Source organism: Gymnogyps californianus, chromosome 4, assembly GCF_018139145.2.
Source record: "Gymnogyps californianus isolate 813 chromosome 4, ASM1813914v2, whole genome shotgun sequence".
NCBI classification, from domain to species: Eukaryota; Metazoa; Chordata; class Aves; order Accipitriformes; family Cathartidae; genus Gymnogyps; species Gymnogyps californianus.
The window spans coordinates 77,802,793-77,825,412 of record NC_059474.1 but is presented as its reverse complement, the minus strand read 5'-3'; the positions used below and the strand labels follow the sequence as shown (position 1 = coordinate 77,825,412).

At 40.0% G+C, this 22,620-nt stretch overlaps 1 protein-coding gene across 2 annotated transcripts in view; it reads left to right on the top strand.

Moving 5' to 3' along the window:
• The window catches only part of SPATA5 (spermatogenesis associated 5), a 211,679-nt gene that overhangs the window by 173,312 nt on the left and 15,747 nt on the right, over positions 1-22,620 (top strand). The gene's annotated exons all lie outside the window — the stretch shown is intronic.

The following is a 22,620-nucleotide window of genomic DNA, read 5'->3' as shown; positions in this document are numbered from 1 at the left end:
CCTTCAAGATCTCCATCAGAGGATTGTTGCCAGGGGAAGGGCCTCTTCCAGGGTGAGCCTTAGTACGATCACGGGTGGCTTCATGAAGGATGTGCTGCCAGGAGGAGTGGTGGGTGGGGGCAAGTGCCCCCAGACTGCCCAGACAGTTCACCTGGGCCTCCCCACGTCCCTGGGGATCTTTTGCATTTAGGATTGTGACTGAGAGCCTCAGATGGAGGGAGGAGAGAGAGAGTTATGAGACAGTGTAGGGGAATTGCAAGGGAGTCACTGGTCACTTTAAAGCTCGTGTTTTCCTATTCCATATAATCAAGACCTCACAGCAGCACTTATTGTTATAGCTCATCGCTATTAGTTAGTCAGCTTCTGACAATGGATGTCAGACAATTATTTCCTGTCTTGGGTAGAAGGAGAAACTTCCTCAGGTGCTGCTGCCTGGCAGTTATAATAAGCATTGGTACGTTAGTGGTCACCACTCTGCTCCCTGAATATTATTCATGTCCGTGTCTCATGAAAGGATATTTCATTCTTTCCTCATTTTGATTAATTGAAAGTAATTATATTACTTCAAAAATTCAAAGAATATTGTTAAGGTTGCCAATTCAAGCTCTTAAAAGATATGAAATACCAGAATTAAAATTTCCACCTTACCGTAGCCAGTCCTAGTGTATGCATTATCGCACCATCTTTAATTACATAGCCACCTTCTACTTTTTCCATAGCAGAGTGGAAAACGTGATGTGCTTGCCTCAGCTCCCTCATCTTTCTGTGTGCTGTTTACAAGGGCAGGGAAATAAGCAAAACTTTTTGTCTTGGTCCAAAAGAGGGGGTGACTGTGGAGTATTTGTGTGATTTCTGTAATGCTGAAGGCCCTTCTCAACTGACTGGTCATTGGATATGCTCCCAGGCAAGACTTTTGCTCATTTAGCTATCACTTAAATGCTGGTATGTTGTAAAATGCTGCATTGCCTACTAGTAACATCTGGCTGGTGAGGGCACTGCTGTGAGTGCTCCAAGTCCAAGGGATGGGGTCAGACCTTGCCGTACGCAGCAGCAGTGTCTGGGCTACCCTGCAGGCTCATTCTGGGAAGCTGTGTCACGGCAGACACCAAAGTCAAACCCGCAAGAGCTTTCCTCCTCCACAGCACAGGACAAACTGTGCTCTGGGAACGAATGAATGAAAGCTGCGTAGCGAGCAAAGCTGTTTTGTGTAACACATCTTTTTGCCGCGGAATGTGGGATCGCATAATGAAAAAAAGGCAATAATAAAAAGGTTTGCAGGCTTAAATGTTGGTCTGGAAAACTGTCGCAGCTCCACTGCCTCCACACTTTGGAGTAGTGACTTGGAAAAGTACTATGTTTTTACCTGGATGTCAGTGATATGACTTTTGCTGCCTTGGGAAAATTTATCTGCCTCTGGCTGAGTTACAAGCCTCCAAAAACATAAATATAAACATATCCTCTGTTGTGTATGGAAACTGTCTTCTTACCAGGCAACAACTGTAATGCTTGTATTTCAGAAATTCCAAGCATATGGGGATTTCCTTTGGATCTGGATCAGCTGAGGCTCTAGTGGTGAATTCCTGTGCCTAGTTGATAATGAGTCGCAAATGTCTTGGTGCTGGCTTTGTATAGAACCAAAAATAAGTTAATGGGTCATTGAGTGCAGCTACAGACGAGTTGCAGGGGAAAAAAAGCCTGCCTGTTTCTAATACTGCATTTCTTATGAATTTTGTTCTTTTGCATCATTCAAAGAATTATAATAACTGGGATGTAAAGAGTAAATACAGAAAAAGCCTCAGTCAGTGTTCCTTGGAAGAATATATAAAAAGTCTTGACAGTTGGCACGCACAGTGGCCAGTTTCATTAAAGCCTTTTCTTCCTAGTGTCTCCAGCTCCCCAGCTTTACAAATAGTTTCCGCTGTTGAATGGCAAGTTCCCATTCCACTGTTCTACCCTTTGTTTAGAAAAAGAAATGGAAAATGCTTGGTTTGCGACTAGAAGATGCTGTATGAATAGGGAGTTGCGTGTAAAGATGCGTTGAATCATCCTGACATGAGCTGAATAAACAGCAAGTAAAGTGGATAGTTCAGTATGCATCTGGCTTCCAACTTGGCCTTTTTTCAGATCAGATATTTGTATCTTTTTGCCTGTCATCACTTATGACCATCTCTGTTCACCTGCTGGATGAACGTTTCTCTTAATGAGTACCTTTAAAGATATATCAAGATAGCAAAATAGGTTGATTACTTCCCACTGTTCCGTGTGAGAGAAGATGGAAGATAATTTATGAGGGTGAATTACAATTTTCTTCTTTCATGTGTAAGTGAAGTTTAATGTTAAAAAAAATGTGCATTAGAGGAGCAATTTCTGTACAGTTAGCTTTTATTATGCTAATAGTATAGGTCAAACAAAGCCTCAGCTTTCTAGAAATATTTGAGTTCGATCTTCATTTCCAGGCCCTTCTGAAGTAGTGCTTTGCAGCAGTGCTTGAGGCTCTTCTTCAGGGACCTGTAAATCAGGAAAGTAAGAAATTGTTTTTAGAAGTTTATGAATAGCAAGATTTGGCCTCGGAGCTGCTGTTGACACCAAGGATCATTCCCTCCTCCCTCTAAGGCAACTTCTTTGGCTGCAGCTCTGCCCTGAAGGCATCTGCCTTTTCCCAGGACCACCTCAACCTCCTTTTAGCTGAGCCGGTGTGACCGTGCCGTGCGCAGGGTAGGGCTGGTTGCTGCAAGGACAGCTCTGCAGTAACCATGTGTCTCGTTTGCTCTCGCACGCAGGCCAGCAGGTTTCACTGGTGTGGCGGAGGAGCGGTCAGAACTGCTCTTTTCTTTGCCCCCAGCTTTTTTTACCTAGGAAATTTCTACTGAAGGCTGTGCCTGGGCAGCTGACGCCTGGCATGGTTCAGCAGGAGGCTGTGCTATTCTATGCTGCACTGCTGGCCTCGCCGGCACCTCCAGATGCTGTAGCATTAGCAAGGAGCACCGGTAGGCACGGAGGAGAAGTCTCTAGACCTTGAAAGTAATAAAAATGGTTAAAACAACAAGCATCATGCTGCATTGAAACTTTTATAAGGTTTATTCTAGTGTTCCCGCATTTTATTTTGGGCAAAATTGCAGGAGATCCAACTTTTATAAAACTGATGATTTTTTTTAATGGTTTTATATAATTGGGATGTCTTCACTCGGAGATTGTACAGTTTGATCATAGCTTTTTCCTAGAGCATTTTCACTGTTATACTTCCTGCTGAGAAGTTTTATCTGTTTGATTTCTCCCTGTGCTTTCTATAAAGTACGATTAATTAAAGATCCAACCACAGAAGTATTTAAAAGCAGTGTTTCAAAGTGCAAGCAGTGTGAGTTCTTTGGGTCTCATTTGCTTGCTTTCATGATGCTGCTACAGCCAGCTTGCTTTAGGAAAGATGGGCCTTCCACAAACTCAGGTGCTCTACTTTTTTAATTTGGAGTTCAGATTAGGTTTTTCATAATTATTGGCTCCTCTCTGTTGTAATAGAAAACAACAATAGTCTCAATGCACTTTCTAGTGCAAGTAAGAACAAAATCACGTGGACAGTATCTGATAGGGAATTGCTTGCCCTGTAATTTTTAAATTATACATTGTCTCAAACAGAAAAGAAGAAAGGTTGTAGCTGGAACATGTCTTGGCTTAGAGGAAGGACACCTATCTTTATAAATTCAAAGACTGATGTCTTTATTAGACCTGGGGGGGGGGAGATTCTATCATTTGTCTTTACAAATTAAGTGGAAGGGGTGTGTCTGTCTTCAAATCCTTGGAGTCTGCTCTGCGAAAAGGGATGAGCAAGGGATGAAGACAGTATTTCCCCACTGTAGAAATATTTTGTTCCAGAAGGTAGGTGATAAAAAGGAAAATAAACCCAGTAGAGCGAGGGACCGTCTTTTATTGTCTGAGCCCCAGTCAGATTATGGTTTTGTTACAGTTTAGAAGGCAGTAGCAGAGAGGGAGGTTTTAGGCAGAAACTGAAATCAAGTGTTGAGTTGTTTTGAGTTTAAAGTTGGTTAGAAGTAATAAAAAATTAAATGTTCTGGATATGATGACAATATTCTTAAGACAAGTGTGCTTATAAAAGTAAGCTAATGGGCCTGACTGCTTTTAAATTGGTGGAAAGCAGGTCATGGTGAAAGCGAAGGCTGGCATTGTTTCTATAGTACTATCAGTTTCCATGCTTACAGGACACAATAGTAAAGCGGGAATCTGGGAACCTGTAAATCTTTCACTGGTTCTTAGTCGAAGTAGAATAGTTAATGTAAAAAATATCTTTCTCACTTTGCAATAACTCTCAATGGGAACACAGAGAATGAAGGTGAAAAAAAGCAAGCCAATGAAGGTTTGCTCTGGCTCAAATGAGAGCATATTTGATGCGAAAAAGTATTTTTGCAGCAGCACGCTAGCTTGAATCAACTAAAGCCTTTGACTCTTAAAATATGTCTTCCAAAACATGCACGTTCTTGTTTACCAGATATTGACGTATTTAAACGATAAACTTTAATAAAAAACCACCCCAAACAACCAAAACCTCCCCAAACTCCTCTCTTTCTTATAGCGGAAGGTACTAACTACAAAAGAAATGAGGATGCGTTCCATCGTAGGTGTACAGGAGGGTAAACAGTCTTTTAAGAGATTAGGAAAAATTTGTCTCTTTAGTAAAGAGCATCTACAGTAAAGGTGAGAGAGGGCTTAGGTATAGGGGAAAAAAAGGACATCTGACAAATTAAGATTTGTTGTCTTCTTTACAGTTTTCCATGAAGGACAAGATCTTCCAAACTTAAGTGAAAGGCTTTCTGCTTAACATTTTTAAAGGGCAACGGATCCAGTCCTGTATAGTAGCCTAAAAAGAGACACAAGATTTTGGGAGTGAAGGCATCAAAAAAATAAAAAAAAGAAAAGGGTGAAGTTTTCTGCATGGGGGGGGGAAAAAACCAGTAGACCATTCAAATCATGTCCTGGCTAAAGCTCATGGTTTTAATTTTTAAATACAAACATGTTTGTTTCTTTTATGCTTAGTTATGCTAGATGCAGAGTGTGTTCAATTCCCATTGAATTCAACAGGTCTTGAAGGTGCTCAACACATCACACCTTGGGACTGGGCCCTCAGATTTTGAACTTCTAAGATACCACCAAAAAAATGCATATGTCTCATCAGAAATGTCTGATTTGAAAATACACTTTGGTAGTTAAAGCATCTGTGGTTGAAATTACTCTAGCCTGACTCTGCTGGACAGCCTTTCCTTCTGAAGGAGTTCTGCTTAGCTCCACACCAGGATACGGTATTACAGTGAAATGCAATTTTCAAAGTGAGGAACGCCGTCAAATTGAAACGCAGCAAGATTAAGGCCTCAGATGAACCTCTGAAGTTTCTCTTGGAATGATGCATAGGATCTGTTAATTTATATCACTCATTGAAAAGTGAACATTTTTGTGTGGGTGGGTGAGGAAAAGAGACTCAGCCTTCATCCAATATGGGTAATGTGGGATCACCACCTTCCTACACACATTTATCAGTGCTGAGGATGCGTTTGGCACAGGTGGCTGGAAGGTGAGGAAATACCTGGCATTCAGAATGTTTTCCGAATGTCAATGTTTGGGATAAACGAGATGAATCACCGGAAAGGAAATAACTAACTACACAGGACTTCCCATGGGATTTTGCTTACTGCTGGTCTTGCAAGAACCTCGTACGTGCAGAATGTGCTTGGGCAGATTGGGAACGCGGGCAGCGCGAGCGTCTGGGTAATCACTCGTTGGCATGGTGGTGCCGAACAGCAAGAGTTTGTGGTGTTACGCCGCCTCTCCCCGCTCTCCTTTTAGTCACTTTAGAAAGATCTGGTTCCCCTCATGCATTTTTCAGAGATGAGGTGGGGGGGTTGTTGCCCTAAGTGGGCTGATTTTCATCATGTCTTGTCTCAGCTGAGACCCAATAAAGTACTGTATGTATTCACCCTACGAGTGTATAAAGCATGGTTGGCAATTAGCATGTTTATGCAAAATGTAAGGTTGGGTATACAGGAGAGTGTTTGCACTGAAATTTATGCATGGCTAGCTCATCTGGGAAAGAACATTTTATCCTTCAGTGAGATAATGATTTGCTAATAGTTTAATCAAGCAGAGGAGATTTAATGCATCTGGCTGAAGGGACATTAGCATTTCCGAAAAGGTCAGACCCATTAACGGCTCAGGAGGATACAGTCGAAACTGCTTCCTAAGTAACTCAAAGAACAGTGGTCCTCAGAGGAACTTGGGGAAAATGCCAGAGGGAATTTGAATGAGCCCCCAAGCGAGCACCAAACGATGTTGAGGTATGAAACTTAGCCTGCTTCTCAAACCTGAGATTTTCATCCTCCATACAGCCCAAAGAGCTGAACATTTTGATTCCTTAAATGCTGAAACACATAGGGTGCAGGAACCTTACAACTAATTTTGATATATTTTTTTCTTCCTTTCTGTGTCTTCATTAACTATTTTAACAGCATTGTCCACCCGGGTTCTGTAAATAAGCACTTGTGTTTGCTTTTGTCCTCCCTGTGCTTTTGAAGGGTTGCATGCCTGTTTGGAGGAAGAACCTGCAATAGGAGCATCCCTTGTGTCAGGGGTAAGCAATCCTCTGCCGAGGGGGCTGCTCACTTCCGATGAGCTTTTATAAAACGGCTGTAGTTTCACCAAACAAGCCGAGGCCATGGGAGACGCCTGCGTTTACCGGCAGCGCTGACTATGCTGTTTGCCTCCCTCCCCTGCCCTTGCCTTCCCTTTTCCACGCTACCTTGAATGCAGCAGAGTTACCAGGAGCTCCCCTTTGTTGAGGGCGGCAGAGGGGAGTGTGTTGCCAGCACAGCGGGCGACTGTTGAGCTGTCACTGAAGCACAGGCTTATAAAAGAGGGACCTAGACTGATACTCTGTCAGCCAGCTTCACTTGCCCTCTGCTCTTGCCTGTGGCTTTGCTGCTTTATTGTCCTGGGTTTGGCTGTAATTCCCAGCAATGGAAAAACATGTTGCTCTTTAAAAGCAGATGGGAATTCATTCCTGAAGGAAAAAATATGTCTCTTTAGGCTACTGCTATTGTTTTCTTTTAGTTTTATTTTTTGCCTGTGAGTTATTTCTAGCAACTTTTAATTTAATTCATTCTTCTTTTTTTTTTTTTTTATCAGACAGCGGGGATTATTCTTCAGTGTCTTAAAGCACACGCTTTCAGTATACAAATGGGGCTACATAACGTTCAGAGTAAAAGTTGCATTTGCAATGATCAGGAAGGAATTGAAAATGTTGGTTTATTTCTGCCTTTTGAAGTATTTTCATTTACATAATACAAATGCTTATATCAGTTCAGGGTGATAAAATTTGCTTTTATGTTAAAAAAAGGAAAAGAAAAAAAAATTAAGCACTTTTTCCTCACGTTGACCTGTTTTTCTGATCGAAACCTGTAGTGCTGGCACTTGATCTTGTAAGTTATGATGTGTCACAGGGTATGCGGTTAGAAGTGAGCTTGCTGCTTTGCGTTTGACTCAACTCTAGTCCTAAAGTATAAGACAAGGCATACAAATTAGAGAAAGTCACCAAAAAGTTATTGCACTTCATAGAGAATTAATTCCTGATCCTTGACTCTTATACACCGACTTCAGGGCCAGATCCTCGATGTATATGTGTTGCTGTAAATACTGAATATGTCTTAGTACATTAGCAAAAGATATGTCCAAAGTTTTTTGTTTCATTTTCCGTGAGAGCGCTGATTTGTATCCACTTCTTTCATAAACAGGGGCAAAAAGTAAATATTCTTACATACCCATTGCTATTTCTCATGCTCTCAAGATTAGTGTGTCTCTGACTGGCTTAAGTGCCTGTTATGATTACTTTTAATAGTATACAATGTCTGACTATCAAACCTCAGTGTTCAATTTACCTTTCTGTACATGTATATACATTTTCTTCGTGGATATGCTGAGGGTTTTAAGGGGTTTTCTCATGAACGTAGCACTGAGGCATAATCTCGGGCATCAGCTTGGCCAGGAGAGCTGCAGAGGGCTCCCTGCTTCTGCAGTAAAATTTCCTTTCCGTCCTTAACAGAATCAGTCCTCCAAAAATAAGGGCAGTACTTGGACAATGATATCCAAAATACTTCTGATTGTTATCTTAATTGGCACTAGGAATATTTAAATGTAGTACCTGAAGGCTAACTCAGATAGGATGTTTATACCAGATGAAACCATACAGAGGAACACCTTGTGCTGACCTACTTGTATTTCTGGTACTGTGCCAGTTAAACTGCTGTCAAGGTGGAAGAAATGTTAATGAATGGCAGAGGAATAATAAAGCCCAGGTATAAAAGCTTATTAATCTACCTGAGTATTGTTGCTGTGAATGAAGAACGTGTATTTTAATGACAACACTAACTGTTTACACTTCACTGAACTGCAAAGATTGAGAGGTGTGTGTGTGTATGAGTTAAAATATTTGAACACATATTGGTATCTTTGTGTACATATAAAATAGGATGTTTGCCTTTGGCAGTCATCAGCAAAGTAGTTGTTTCTGTTGCGAAAATTTGGAACCTAATAATGAATAATAAAATAATATCTGATAAAATCAACAAGTGTGCTATTAGACTGTGAATATCTTAAGCAATAAATGTACTGAATTTCAAACTTAAAAGCTGTCGCTATTAAAGCTACATTTGCATAGAACGTGCACCAGCTATTCTACTTCCATTGCTTTCTCCTATAATAGAAATAATATTTAATTTGTGTAAAGTAAATGCTGAGTTTAATTTGGGAGGGATGATCATTACTGATAAAGTATTTGGAGAGGGGTTTTGGTTTTTTTTCCTTAACATTTTAATTGTGATATGCTTTGATACTTCCCATCCCTAAAAATGTGTATGCGCCACAAGCTTACATACTTGTTGTCATCCCGCTAAGTTATTTGAGTTTGAAAATGCACTCTGCTGTATTCCTTTCAAAGAGGTTTTGAGTATGTATAATTTCATTTTTCTAAGTAAGATTTTTTGGGAAAGAATAGTTGAAATATCTGCTTTTGTTCTGCTTTCTTTTTTTATCCACGAACTTTAGCAATAACATTGTTGGAGGCTTTTGGTGAGATTAAGCTGCTCAGCAGTAATTCTGAAACAGTTTGAGAAGTTGTTAGTAATTAACACTGATACTGAATGTGGGAACAGGGAAGCTTTCAAGTATTTGCAGCCAAACCTACGTTGTCAAACAGGGAAATTTTCATTCTTGCCATCTAACTTCTGTTTTCACAGCATGCCTGAACACTGGCTGTTCATGAGGAGGAGAGCTGCAATCCCATTGAAGAAAGCACTTTAAGGGGAGCTATCTGTAGCTGGCTTTCTGTTTTGTATTTGAATCGTAACAAAGATTTTGTATTGGCACAAAACTTTGGTCTTAGCATTCAAACCATTGCCTGGAATAGAAGCTGTCAAGTAACATTTCTTAACACTACTGAAAAGCTGATGGGTGCGTGCACTACTGTAGCTCAGATTTTTGTATATCAAAAATTGGAAGTTGTTATTTCCAAGTTATCTTTTATGGTTTCCCTTAAACACATATGGAAATACATAAAGCTTTAGATTGCCTTTGGCAAAAGGATTAAATGGTTATTGGCAAATGGAAACAGCACAATAATAACTCTGCAGCAAATTATTAGCTATGTTAGAAGCAATTCCGTTTTGCTTTTTAATTAAACTTTTTCAAACTATCACCGAGTTCTCAGCTCGAGTTTTTTGTTTCCTGTCTTTGAGTAATGAAAACATCAAGGATAGTCAGGTAGAAAAAAAACCTCTCAGGTCTCAGTCTTCTGTAATTTGTCCATGGCATTGCATGTATAGAAGTGAGCCGTCGGATCGGGGTTGACCACTTGCAGTGAAAGAAAACAGAGCAACACCCAAGATGGCTGCAATTGCTAATTGGTCTTGACATCCCCATTGTCAGGGGAGGACAACTAAGAGCATTTTGGCCAGTTTAAAAGAGCTGCTTTGGATTTTGTTTGTTTGATGGTTTATTTTCTTATTTAGGGAAGCAAGGGGATTAGTTGTGATTTCAGAGTAATTGGCATCTTACAAACATTGGCTTTGTTGTGTTTGATACTTCATTTCCTAGCAAACAAAGTAAATTTGTGATAAAGCTAGACTATTACTATTATGCTTAACGTTGCACAGTGAAGCACACCACTGGAGGGAAAGGAAGGGGACAGCAGCAATCTGTCTTCTGTTTTGTCTTGTATATTTTGGTCTTATTGTGCTTTTTACTGGGATAAACCAACTTTGCCTTTTTCCGGAACTGCTCCCAGTGAGCTCCCATTTGATGAGAAACTGATTAAGAGAGGGAGTGGAAAATGTACAGGGCTTATAGGTTAGACTCTGTGGGTGTCTGCAGCGGGATGTTTCCAAGTATTTGTGAGTCCGTGTCAGGAAAACTCTTTCCGCTCAATCACTCTTCGGCAGCCACTTTCCCTTGCAAGGCATGGTTTTCATCATCCAGCCAAGAATGAAGGACTGAAGAGAAGCAGCCAGGAGGACAGGTTGTTGGGGATTTTTCTCCTGACAGGCAATGATAGGGGCGTGGGTGTTCAGCACTGCCACAAGTAGGCAAAAAAAACCCCAAACCAACCCCAAACGCAAAAGCCACATGCTGCTTGCATTTCTGGTTACCTCTGCAAGTCGCAGTTGTGACTGTGTGCCTGGAGAGAGGTGTTTTGGGGGGTTTCCTTGCCAGGGAGCGCATACAGTATGGCTGTAGGGATGCGGGCTCATCGCAGACTCTTGTAATCAGACATGTTACCACTTTATGGAATCTTGCCATTTCTGTGGCCATTTTTGTATATTTATGTGTTATATAAACCAGAGGGAGAAACAAACCGCACTCCTTTGTTAGCGAAACAAAATTTGCAGGCAAGAAAATGTGTTTGGTAATTTAGTATAAACAAGAGAGAACAAAACTTTTCTTGATTTTGACTTTTCTGGTTTAAGGCCTGAGGACTTCCAAAGAAGAGTTGGCAGTCTTGTTTTAATATTCAGACAGTAAGCGCTCATCATAATAAGCTGTCAGTTCTCTTCAGAAGTGGAATATAGTCAAAATGTTAAAAGCTGAAAACTTGCTCTTCATTTCTAACGTTTGTTGTTACTAAATTTGCAAAAGTATTTGTGAATTCAGTGAAGTAAACTCAAGGAAGAAAAACCTGGGATTTTTTGGGGTTTTAAGAGAGTTTTTTGCATGTGATTATATATATTTTTAATAAGTATCTCTCTCTCTCTAAAGACCTTCCTTTTCTTGTTTATGATTTGCTTCAAGCATATATAGAAAGTAAGTTCTATAAATTTATCCATCCAGAAGGTATTCTGTTCTTTCCTTTCCTCTTCTTTTGTACACTGTTTTTGCACTCATGAGCTAAAAAAAAAAAAAAAAACTTTTGAAACTCATTGGTTTATTTAAAAGAAAAAAAAAATTATATTTTGTCTTTGTTAACCCTTGTTTTATTATTATAATGGAATTGTTATTCCATTAACAATATTTATGGAAGAGCAGGAAAAAAAAAAAGCATGAATTTCACTTGTCTTCCATCAATGCTTGGAAGCTGGAGGAAGAAAATGAACTTGAGAATTTAGACAGTATCTTACCGTAGGCTAATTGTTTACCATTAAAAAGAGAGCTTGCATGGAGGAGGGAGTGTTATGTTTTGGACTTACTTCCTTGTAACTCATAAATCTTGGCTGTATAAATGTTCAGTCATTAATTAAGGCTTTCAAATTAATCTGTTTCCTGACTGGACTTGGCTGTTTTTGCATAGAGCAATGCTGTTGCCCAACTTCCCAGTTTAGGAGTGCTCTCAAATGTGTGATATGGAAGTATGGTGTTTATTGTGGAGAGTTAATGAACAGCACGTATGGGGGGGGCGGGGGGAGGCGTTTTGTTACTAACGTGCAGGAAATAGGGCGGTGGTATCAAAAAGGTTTTGCGTACTTTAATTACTTCCCTTACTTCAAACAATGGCAAAAAATGGCTATTTTATACTGATAAATGTCAGTCCCGAGCAGAAGTATTTTTCTTTCCTTTCATTATTCTAGGATAGTGTTCTGTCTTTGCAATTCAGCCACTTTACTCAGGGTGATACATAAATACAGCCAAAAAGTCTCACTCATGATGGAAAAAATGTCAACTTTTGTTAGAGACTTTTTAAAAATTAATTGGTAATATTATCACTTGGGTAGTATTATCATTGCATTCATTTGACCTGCTCATATAGTAACATGGTGCTCATTTGGGTTTTGTGTCCCACTTGTGTTACCCTTTCTTTACAAATGTGTACATATATATATTTGTGTCTCCTTTCTTACTTAAGAAGCCATATAGGTGCTTTTAACATATATTTAATTATTTCTCTAATATTTAGGATTTTCAGAAATTCATATTTGGGTGCTGATATGTACAGTATACATTGTACTATAAACATCCGTGTTATCTTTAGCACTTAATTATACACAGGTCTGCCGTTGCAGTGTTGAAAGTGAGTCTACTAGCTCTTCCTCTGAAGTGAATATCCCCTAGCTCATGCAATGAATTTGCTGTTGAAGGTGAAGCAGCAACAGCTGCAAATGAATCATCCAGCCAGGTGTGGTATTTTAAAACGAGGTAATCGTGGAGATGTACTACATTTTGTAGCTATTTCAAACCAAAAATGTTTTCATTATCTGGGTTCCAGTTGACTAGATGTGTATTGCAGCAGTCAACTTTCTTCAATTCTGCGTGTGCAATGGATTTCATAAATAACTTGTAAGGTTTCTGTTCCGAGCTAATTTGTACATGAAACCTAGAGAAGTAGGAATTAATCATGAACATGAACAAAAAAGATCTCTCGTTAGCTCTTCAAAGCTGTGTTCAATCTATGAAAGTGTGTTACTGCTCATGTTTTCTTTGTCAGGAAAGTGCAAGGAGATACCACAGTGCTAATCTATGTACCCTTTACCAAGGAACTAAAAAATAGTCTGCAATGTGTGCTTACAAATCTGAAACAACTGTTATCTACCATGAACATATTTTTCATTACTTTCATATATATGTTGCATCAAGGAAGATATTTGTTTCTTAATGGCTAATTAGAAATTGGTCTGACCAAGTTTCAAATTCTGACAGAGTTTGAAATCTGAATTTAACTCTTCAGCGTCATTTCATCACCTTTATCACTTCAACCAAAGCCAGACTATTAATACCTTCTCATTTCTAGCCTAGTCAAAGTTTAGGTTGTTACCCTTCAGCATTTCAAAGATTTTCATGTGCATAAAAAATTCCCTGTAACAAATGGAATTACTTAATGCACTTAAAATCAAATACATGTTTGAGCTTGCTAAATCCAAGGATTATTTCTCTAATTCCTAAAGATTATAATGTCTTCTGGTTTAATGTATATTATTAATTAGATAGCAGAAATAACAGAAGATGTATCAAGTTTTTCTTTATTTTTTAATTTTCAAGGTACGATGTATTTTTGCAGCCATATTCTATTGCCGTCACTTATGTGCCTGTCATTTCCTAACAGTTCATTTCTGTCAAACCAACTGATGCATGAACTACCCAATGCTGTTTTGTGTGATTAGATTTTGACACAGCAAAACTATTTTTCCATGATCAAGAAAACCCCTTGCATTTTAATGGGATCAAAGAGAAAGCATGTTCTCAGTTTCAGTTAGTCCCAAGCTTAAGCCATTGTAAACATTTCCAGGTCTTTCAGTATTGCTTTTTACAGATTTCTAATATGGGACATGGCTATATGTGTTTGTGAGGAGCAGTGGCCAGATGAGTCCCTCTCCTTTTGATCGGCGTTTTGAAATTGAGTACAACTCGGGGTGGCCTCAATGCTACTGTAGGCACGTTAAAGAACAGCCTGACTCTTAAAAACAAATCTGCCACTCTTATCACGTCTTTTTGAAGCAGCAAACACTTTTTTTTTTCCTTGCCCCCATGAGATTATTGCTGTCCAATAAGTTCTTTCAAAAATAGCTTCATCTGTAGAAATTGGCTACAGAGATGCAGCATCAAAGGCACACAGGCAGCGAGTGACCCACCGAGTTGGGCAGGCAGTAGAAATCCAGGTAAGCCTATTGTACTTGGTAAAAGTACCATGTGGAACATGACAGGAAGGCTTGCTAAATTATAAAACATAGTATTAAGAAACTGGTAATAAATCTCTCTTCTGCCAGTCTGCATTTCACTGGAAACAGTCCTGGGCTTGCTGGGAGATAGGTTGGATTGTGTCATTGGTTTCTTCTTTCTTGTGAATTTGATAAATCATTTGACACATCATATTTGGTAACAAGTAAACCATATTTCAAAGCCTGAAATGATGCCTGTGTGACACTTATAATTTGAAATCTGTTGTTACGTAAGACTCAGAAGGCATTCGGTGTTGTATTTGGTAGTATCCTAAGTGACCACCTAAGTAACAGAATAAATTATAATTTACCTTATTTCTTGCCATATACTAAGTAGGACTGTTTTTGCAGTGTGCAGATTCAAAATCAGGAACTACATTCGAAATACCTCTGGGGCATTATTCCAAATTGTGTCTTTCGCAGGCCATACATTTGTTTTGGTACCTGGCTCCTGTGGGATGTTACCGGTAGGTTGCATCAAGCCTGGATGCAACAAGAATGACTGGTGCTGGTTCCACTGCCATTCTGATACCGTACCATTGAAAGAGGGACTTGGAAAACATAGCAAGGAAGCGTAGAAAGTTGCTAAATTTAAAAAAAAAAAAAAAAAAAAAGAAGAAAAGAAAAAAAAAGAGTACAGCAGAAGTAGTTCAACCTATTAAAAAAAAGTGCTTAAAACTGCTGGCTTGACAAGAGTAAATAAAGAGGGTAAGTTAACGTAGGTGGTGAGAGCCACGTCCAGTGACAGCTCCCTGGACCACAGGAGCTGCCCTACTGATCTTGCAGTCCCCGGGGCTGCTAAGGCTTTTCCTAAAGAGCCAGTGCAGAGACCCGTGCAGTATCCTCTTGCGATCCTTGCTCGTGCTGTGGTTTCTCAAGGTGAACAAAACAACGTTACTGGTGTTAAAATGATAAACCTCGTCCAGTCCTAGCCCAGTCAGAATCCGCACAGAACAGGTTGTTCCCTGCGAGTTGGAACAACACTGATAACGTTTGGCAGGAATAGCAAATACACATTAATATGTTCATTATGATAACAGAGAGTCTATTTTGAGGTTTATATTTGATACTAATAATTCATCCTTGGTTTTGAGATGATTCCTGAAAGAAAGTATCTCTTTCCTACAATGAATGGTCTTTCTTGAGTCTTTCATTTTTAAAACAGAGAGCTTTTAGTCACTTTATTTTTACCATTTAAAATCCAGCAGTTTTATTGTACTAAAGTTTAGCCTGCCAGGACTTTTTAGCACCAGATTTTTTTCATTTGAAAATAGTGAGGGTTTTTTGTTGTTTGTTCCTTCTTAATTCATATGCAACATTTAAGGAAAGCTTAATTAACCCCAGCATGCAGGGAGAGGGAGAGGAAACAGTGTTCAGCAATTGAGAATATAATTAGCTACATTTATACAGAAGTGATTGTATTACCTAAATCCTTTTTTTTCTTTTTTTTTTCTTTTTTAAATTTATTTTTTGATGAGTTTGGGGGGCTAGGAAGGGAGGGCAGGCACAGGCTCTGTAAAAAAAGTGGAGGGAGTAAAAATGCTTCTATGGATCTGGAAAACAGAAATATAATGAACTATCTCTGTCTGTAGAGCTGAAGCACTGGTCTTACTCTTAGAAGTCCTTGACAGAGTCAGAGTTTAAATTTCAGCTTAGGAGGTTTGCAAAGCTTGGAAAACCCATCCAAGTCGAATCCTATTCTCAAGGTGTAAACATAGGACCAGGCTGATCCTGGATACGAAGGCCAGTCTTTTTACTGTTTTTTATTAAAATATTTTGTTACTTCTGCTGCAAATTAACATTGGTTTGAACATTTTCTCTCTTAAGCATTGTTCAGTCTTCCTCATTAAAAAAACATTTCCTCAATAATAATAGGTTCCATATGTAGATGTACTATGTATGTAAAATGATACATATTAATATAAGTAATCACACATGAAAATGTGTTTTTTTTGCTTTTCACCATGTAATGACTCTTCCCGCTCCAGCCTTCTGCCTCCAAAACAAGCAGAACAACAAGAAAACCCGTTGAAAGGAAATTTGCAGTTTTAAATAATTTTCCAGATACCACGTTTTCCAAGTTCAAATGGAGCTGGCAAAGGAGGCAGCCGGCCGGCAGAGATTGATCACTGACTATTCCAGAAACAGCTCGACTTTCTGTGCAGCGTGGTCGATACCACGGGCTTGCGTGTGCCTGACAGCAAGTGTACTGAAAGGCCTCGGTTCAGGAAGGCTGTTCACCACGTGCTTCGCTTCAAAAATGAGGGCGAGTCCCTCCTCCTTCAGGATCCTTTATGCTGATGAGGAGGGGACTTACTCAGGTGCTTACAGCTGAGCGGTTGCTTGAGTGTTTTGCTGAACTGCAACGTTGTGGTGAGATGGAAAGAGTTTACAGTACTTCGCACACCATCTCAGAAACATATGGGGAAACCATTTCTTAAAAAGAAGAAAAACAAAACCCCTTTCCTTTTTAGAAGGTTCCAACAGTATTCCAACATTTGCCTGTAGAAATAACACCCGACCTCCATTTCATAAAAAAAGAGCTATAAAAAGCCCAGTTACCTTGTGAAATCTCTGTATTTTTTCATCTTTTGTGTATGATTCTAACAAAAGGAAGATTTCTATGTGTTCTGGTTAAGTCTTGTAACATGATGCAATCAGTCAGTTTGGCCGATGATGTTCTGCAAATATCCTGCAGCAGATGAGCTTGCTGGCTTCTGCGGGGTGGACGGTGTAGGGAGGGGAGGCGGGGGAGAGAGCTACAAGCATTCTTCACTCCTGGCAGTTGCATGTGCAACAATGCTTAAAAGATTATCAGGACCATTTCCCAAAGCAAAAGGCACACGTCAGATTTTTCTTCAACCTGGAGGTTGATATCGAATTAAAAAAAAAAAAAAAAAACCCAAGAAAATCCTGAATAAGATTAAGTAGTACAGGACATAGCTGTCTCATTAATCACATAGAAAAAAATGCAGTTATTAATTTTACTTTTATAAATTTAGCTTTAGACTTTCTTCTGGTAAAAAATGATTTAGAAACACTATATTGAATGATTTATTTAGTTTTGTGTCATTGACTTAATTTTTTACATTAGAAATAGAATTCAGAATGTTTCAGCTTGAAAAGATTTTAAGTATTTCAATTCAAAATTACTTTTTCAAGATTTCCCTTCAGTTTTGTTGCTAAGTGTAATGGGTGAGGTTGAATTTTACCCTTTGTTTATTTGGGTTTGGACTAAATGATATATTCTGCTTGGGAAATATTCTATTCTCTGTTCACTAGAAAGCTTTTACAATTCTGCTTTTGGATGGACCTAAAATTAGAGGGAGTTTGGTTTTCTGGCACAGGCAGAGAATAAAAAAGAAAATTTTTTTTTTTTTTTGCACATGTGGATAGATGGCACTTTTACTTCAGCATCAGCATCCATTTTCAGCTCTTTTCCTGCTGCACTTCATCATTCTTTTGTTAAAAAAACTGAGCCGACCAGGTAGCACTAATAGTCTGCAGGCTGCACTTTCACATGGACCCACGTGTTTATGTTCTTATATTTATATTGATTCCACACTTGAAAGATAATGCTTTCTGTCTCAGGTGGAAATGGTAAAGTTGTAGGAAACAGGCGTTAGAAAGCCTATAGAGGAATATTTAGTTGATCTGTATCTTAAAACGTATTCTGTTTTGAAAATGTATTTAAATGATTGTATGATTATACATAGTTGTGGGTGACTAATCTAGTCTATTGCTGCAGGTCATGGGAATAGTCATAAAAAGTATTTATTCTGAACATGAACCCGGATGCATGCTTTTCCGACATGTTTCCCATATGGTCTGTAAGTAAACAGTGAATCAGATAGAAAAGAGTTGAGAAAAGAGAAGAAGCGGGTAAGTGGGGATTCTGCAGCACTAAAACTGCAGCCCTACGTGGTTTGAAGCTGTAACTTGTTTTCTCTCAGAAGCAAAGAAAAGAAAGAATTAGCCTAAGTGGAACAAAGATGTTCAGCAGACCTAGGAACCCATTGAGGTACAGGCACTGACAAAAAACATAATTAAAATCTTTATCAGAAAAGCATTGGTGGGAGTGCAGAGAAAACTGGTCACCTCCAGAAATGGCGTGCCGTTTGCTCATTTATGCTTAGTGCTGCAGCAGAGGCTGGCGCTCCTCGGCAGACTTCAGCCTGCGCGCTCTTTTCATGAAACCAAAGTGGTTTTGGGGAATTGCTGGTTCCATTTCAGCAACTCGTCGTTCCTGTCATTGTTGACCTTACCTGGTTGTACCTCACAGGGCATATCTGCCAGAATATCCCCATCAGATGTGTGGTTCTCAGTTTGGTCCTTGCTGCTCGCATCAGGAAATCGGAACCAGGGAGACAGGGACATTGCAGATGGTCTCTGGGGTATGGTTAGGGGTCTGAGCTGTGAGGACTGCAAAAATGCATTTTCTATTGCAGCTAAAGAGCACACAAGAACTCCTGAGTTACAAACTGTACACTGGCTGTATGAGTGGGAGGGTGGGAGTTATGCTTGGCAGGAGAAACCGTGTTTTGATGTTGTCACTTCAATATACATGAAAAGCTTCAGTCTCTACTCATTTGTTTGCTCCGTGTTTATCTGTTTTACCTGACTCACGTTTAATTCCAGCTGGGGAATCAGTCCCAAGGCTCTGCAGTGTTGTTCCTCAGTATTTGTAGCCTAAGCAGTTTTTCTTTTAGCCACCATGGTAATTTCTCAGTCACTGAAAGGGGCCATTTCACAGCTCCGGTATCTCAGGCTGGGAAATTTGCCCTTGGATGCAGCTCACACAGGCTTTCGGTGCCCTGCAATCCCTCTGATTTTCCTAACGTCCTGGCCTTCTTTTGTGGGCTAAAGAAAGTACGTGCTTTCTGTGGGAAATGATTGGGAGATTAGAGAGAAGAAGTTGGTTTCAGTCCAAAGGGTGGTGATATATATTAGCACAGTTTATAAGATAAAGCCAAATCTCTATTCTCTGTTACCTCGTGAGACTTCAGCCTAGGGCTAAATGCAGCCACAGACGAATGCTCTTTCTTGTACTTCTAAGGGCACGTCAATGTGAGGAAGTTATCCTGGAATGAGATAGGGTGTGAATGTAAATGCAGTAGCTGTTCCAGCATAACATCCTGTGGAGACAAGGTCTTGGTGAAGTGACTAAAAGCAATGGAATGACTTCAGTGGAAGCTGAGGACACCGAGCCCCCACTGTGGTCCCCCCGAGCAGCCAGCCCTGCGGGCAGAGGACTGGCTGAACACCGCATCTCCACAGACTTTTTTTTTTGGTGGGGATCGGATGTCTAACCATCTTTGCACTGGCTGCTTTTCCTGTCAATGTCACTTGTGGAAACTGTGATTTACTGCTTATTTTATCAATTGTCAGAATGAGGTCAAGGGTGATGGCCAATAGTGTTACTGTAGGTAACTTGTGAATGCAAACCATAGTGTAACACCCAGTGTGTGAATGGTGGGGAATGTTTTAGCTCTGCCATCTCTTACTGGTTTTTGTCATTCCTACAGATTATAGCTCAGGCTTTGATCATCTCTGCAGGTATCTAAGGTCTGTTGCTCTTGAAGTGGTGCAAAAGGAAAATGGCTGCAAGCAGAAAATGTATACTTGCACTTCTCTTTCAGAAAAAATTGAAACGTTAATGTACTGTTTGCAGTGTTGGAGAAGTATATGTGTGCATACACGCTTCGTGTGGTACTCTGGGAGTTAAAAATCACTTTTTTTAAATGCTTGTGAGGTTGCTATACCAGTTTTTAGGCCTATGCTATGTGATTCAGTTGTTACCTATTCTTTATGGTCTGCTGAAAATTAGTGTTTATTTTTAAAGTGCCTTTTTCCAGATTAAGTAGAGCATTAATTAGTCAGTGTGAGGAACAGAGTGTATTATTCTACCGCAGCTTTCCATCATGTCAAAAACTCATTACCAGATGTAAAGATCATAAACAAACACACATGGCTGCTGCATGTAAATCTTCTGCAGGATAAATTACTGCTGATCTCTTCTGATTAGATCGCTTTGTCTTCCAGCTCATTAATAAACTTTCAACCATGGAGAATATTTAGGTGCTAATAACTCACAAAGCAATATACGGGAGAGCATTAACTTTCCATATTTGTTGAACATATTTCAATCTGGATTTTTTGCCCATGGTCTAGGCTACTCTTTTTTTTTTTTTATCTTGAAAGAGTAGTTGCGTAGTCAAAATCTTCCTTCAGAATTGGTATTTGCTTCTGCAAGGTCTATAGCAAGATATACAAATAGTCTTCCCAAAGCCACACAAAGATGATGCTACAGAAATCAATCTGAAATTATTAGGCCAAAGTCTTTGCTGGCACAATCCCCAGGGGAGTTACGCCAGCGAATAAATTGGCCCAAGGACGAATAAACCTAATAAAAGCCGGGAATTGCTAATTTAGGACCCGATCTTGCCTGTTACCGAGGAATTAGATCCCACTACAGTGATTCCAATGGCAGTCCCTGGGACCAGTCCCTGCCGTGCCAGGTACCCCAGCGGCTGCTGTCACCCTCTGCTGCCTGTGGGCAGAACAGGGACGGTGGGAACCCACGCACAGAGACCAGCTCTGGGCAAGGGGGTGTCCTGGAGCTGCTGGAGACGGGCACGTCAGGCTTGCGCACGCCGGCCGTGCATCCCCGCCGCATTCCTTTCTGCCCGTTTCAAGTATGTATTAACACTTGTTCAGCTTTGGATCAGGCTTCTTTTGCTCCTCAGCACGCACCTCATTACGAGGAGAAGAGACATTAGAGGCAATATCCTGTGCTTAAATAATAAACGGTTGTGGCAGATGGTAACAACCTCAAAGTCACTGCAGGTCTTGTTATTTCCAGTAGGCAGATGATAAATTTTTAAATAAGAATGAGTACCTGTATAAAGACGACACATATGCATGGACATTGCTATACAGGATCTAACAAACTGGAGTCTGTCCCAGGGAGCTAATAATGGTCCGTGAGGTTTAGGATGTGAATGAGCACTGATCCCAGGAAGGCAAGCCATCCCAGGTGTCAGCAGAGCTTGCTAGGTGATGAAAAATGACATCTGTGACAGAGCCAAGACCTGTAATCCTATGTTCAGTCCCTTACAAAAGGGATAGTCAAATGGCTGACTCCTGTTTGGAGCAGCAACTTTTGCCTAACCCCGCCAAGGTCCCCGGTGTGTAATATCTCCTGCGCTCCAGTGGAAGAGCCCATATTTCTTATCCCTCTCCCAACCTGTCCGAGAGTGCCGGCCGCACGCTGCCTGAGCTGCCGACCACAGCTTCCTGCCCAGCAGCCTTAGCAAAATTATCCAGCGGGGATGAGTAGCCTTGTACCAGACCTTCACGTCTCTTCCTATTTTCTTTTTACTGGAGACATCGATATTTAAAAAATAGGTAGAAATACTTCGTGACTAACTGTTTCATTGCCTGCTCTCCACTCAGACTGCAGCTCTCAGTGGAAGCCCCTGGCTTTCTGTGTCAGATATTTAACAAGCTTAGATGTGAAATGCATATGGTTTACACCTTGGGAACAGAAGATTCAGGTGACTGTGAAAATGAAGGACAGTAGTTTGTAGAAGATCTTTATGTTAAATACATACCACAGGGGCATTTGGGAACCCAGGATACCATTACTTTTGATAGGTGCTTTGCACATAATAATATAGCTGCAACTAGTTTAATGTTAATGCTATGTTTAAGATATAAAGCACCAAAGAAATGTCACACACTGGTATTAATCACAACTACTTTCTGTTACCAGTGCACATATTTTAGCATTCATAAATTGATTGAATCCTGGCATTAGAAACTGTCTCTAGTTCTAATAATGGGTATTACTGAATCCAAAGGTTTGCAGAACCAGTAAGTACCACCACCTTAAAGTCGAAAAATGTCTTGTTTGTTGATTGAACATGTTCTGCTCATTGATTTATAGCTTCCATTTAGCGTCCAATTATTAAAAGCAGATAAGTGTTTTGGAACGTCTTTAAGCATGTGCTTTACTTCAGTCGTGTTTACTGACGTCAGGGGGACTCGAAGCAGATGCGTGTGTGCTTTCAGGGATGCTTTCTTGAAACAAGGAGAGAGAAAAGAGAGAGAAGTCTCCTTCCTTTTTTGGCTCTCCTCTTTTCATGTGTGAGTAACATATTGTGTGTCTGGTTTTGTTTAAATTCAAGGATGGCAAACAACCACATTCTGTGAAAACTTCCTACTTCTTCCCATCCTTCTTTATGGTTTGGTTTTTTCTTCTTGTTATTGATATTTGGTAACCTGCAGAGACAAAGCGATGTGAAACTTGGAGGTCTTTACAGAGGAGTTTATTCTAGTAGTGTTTGTATAAAGCCCTGTGGTCCCACTAAAGCCTCCTAGTTCCTTTGCTTGGTTTGCTTTTTTAAACACAGCCTTAGCATGGGCTAAT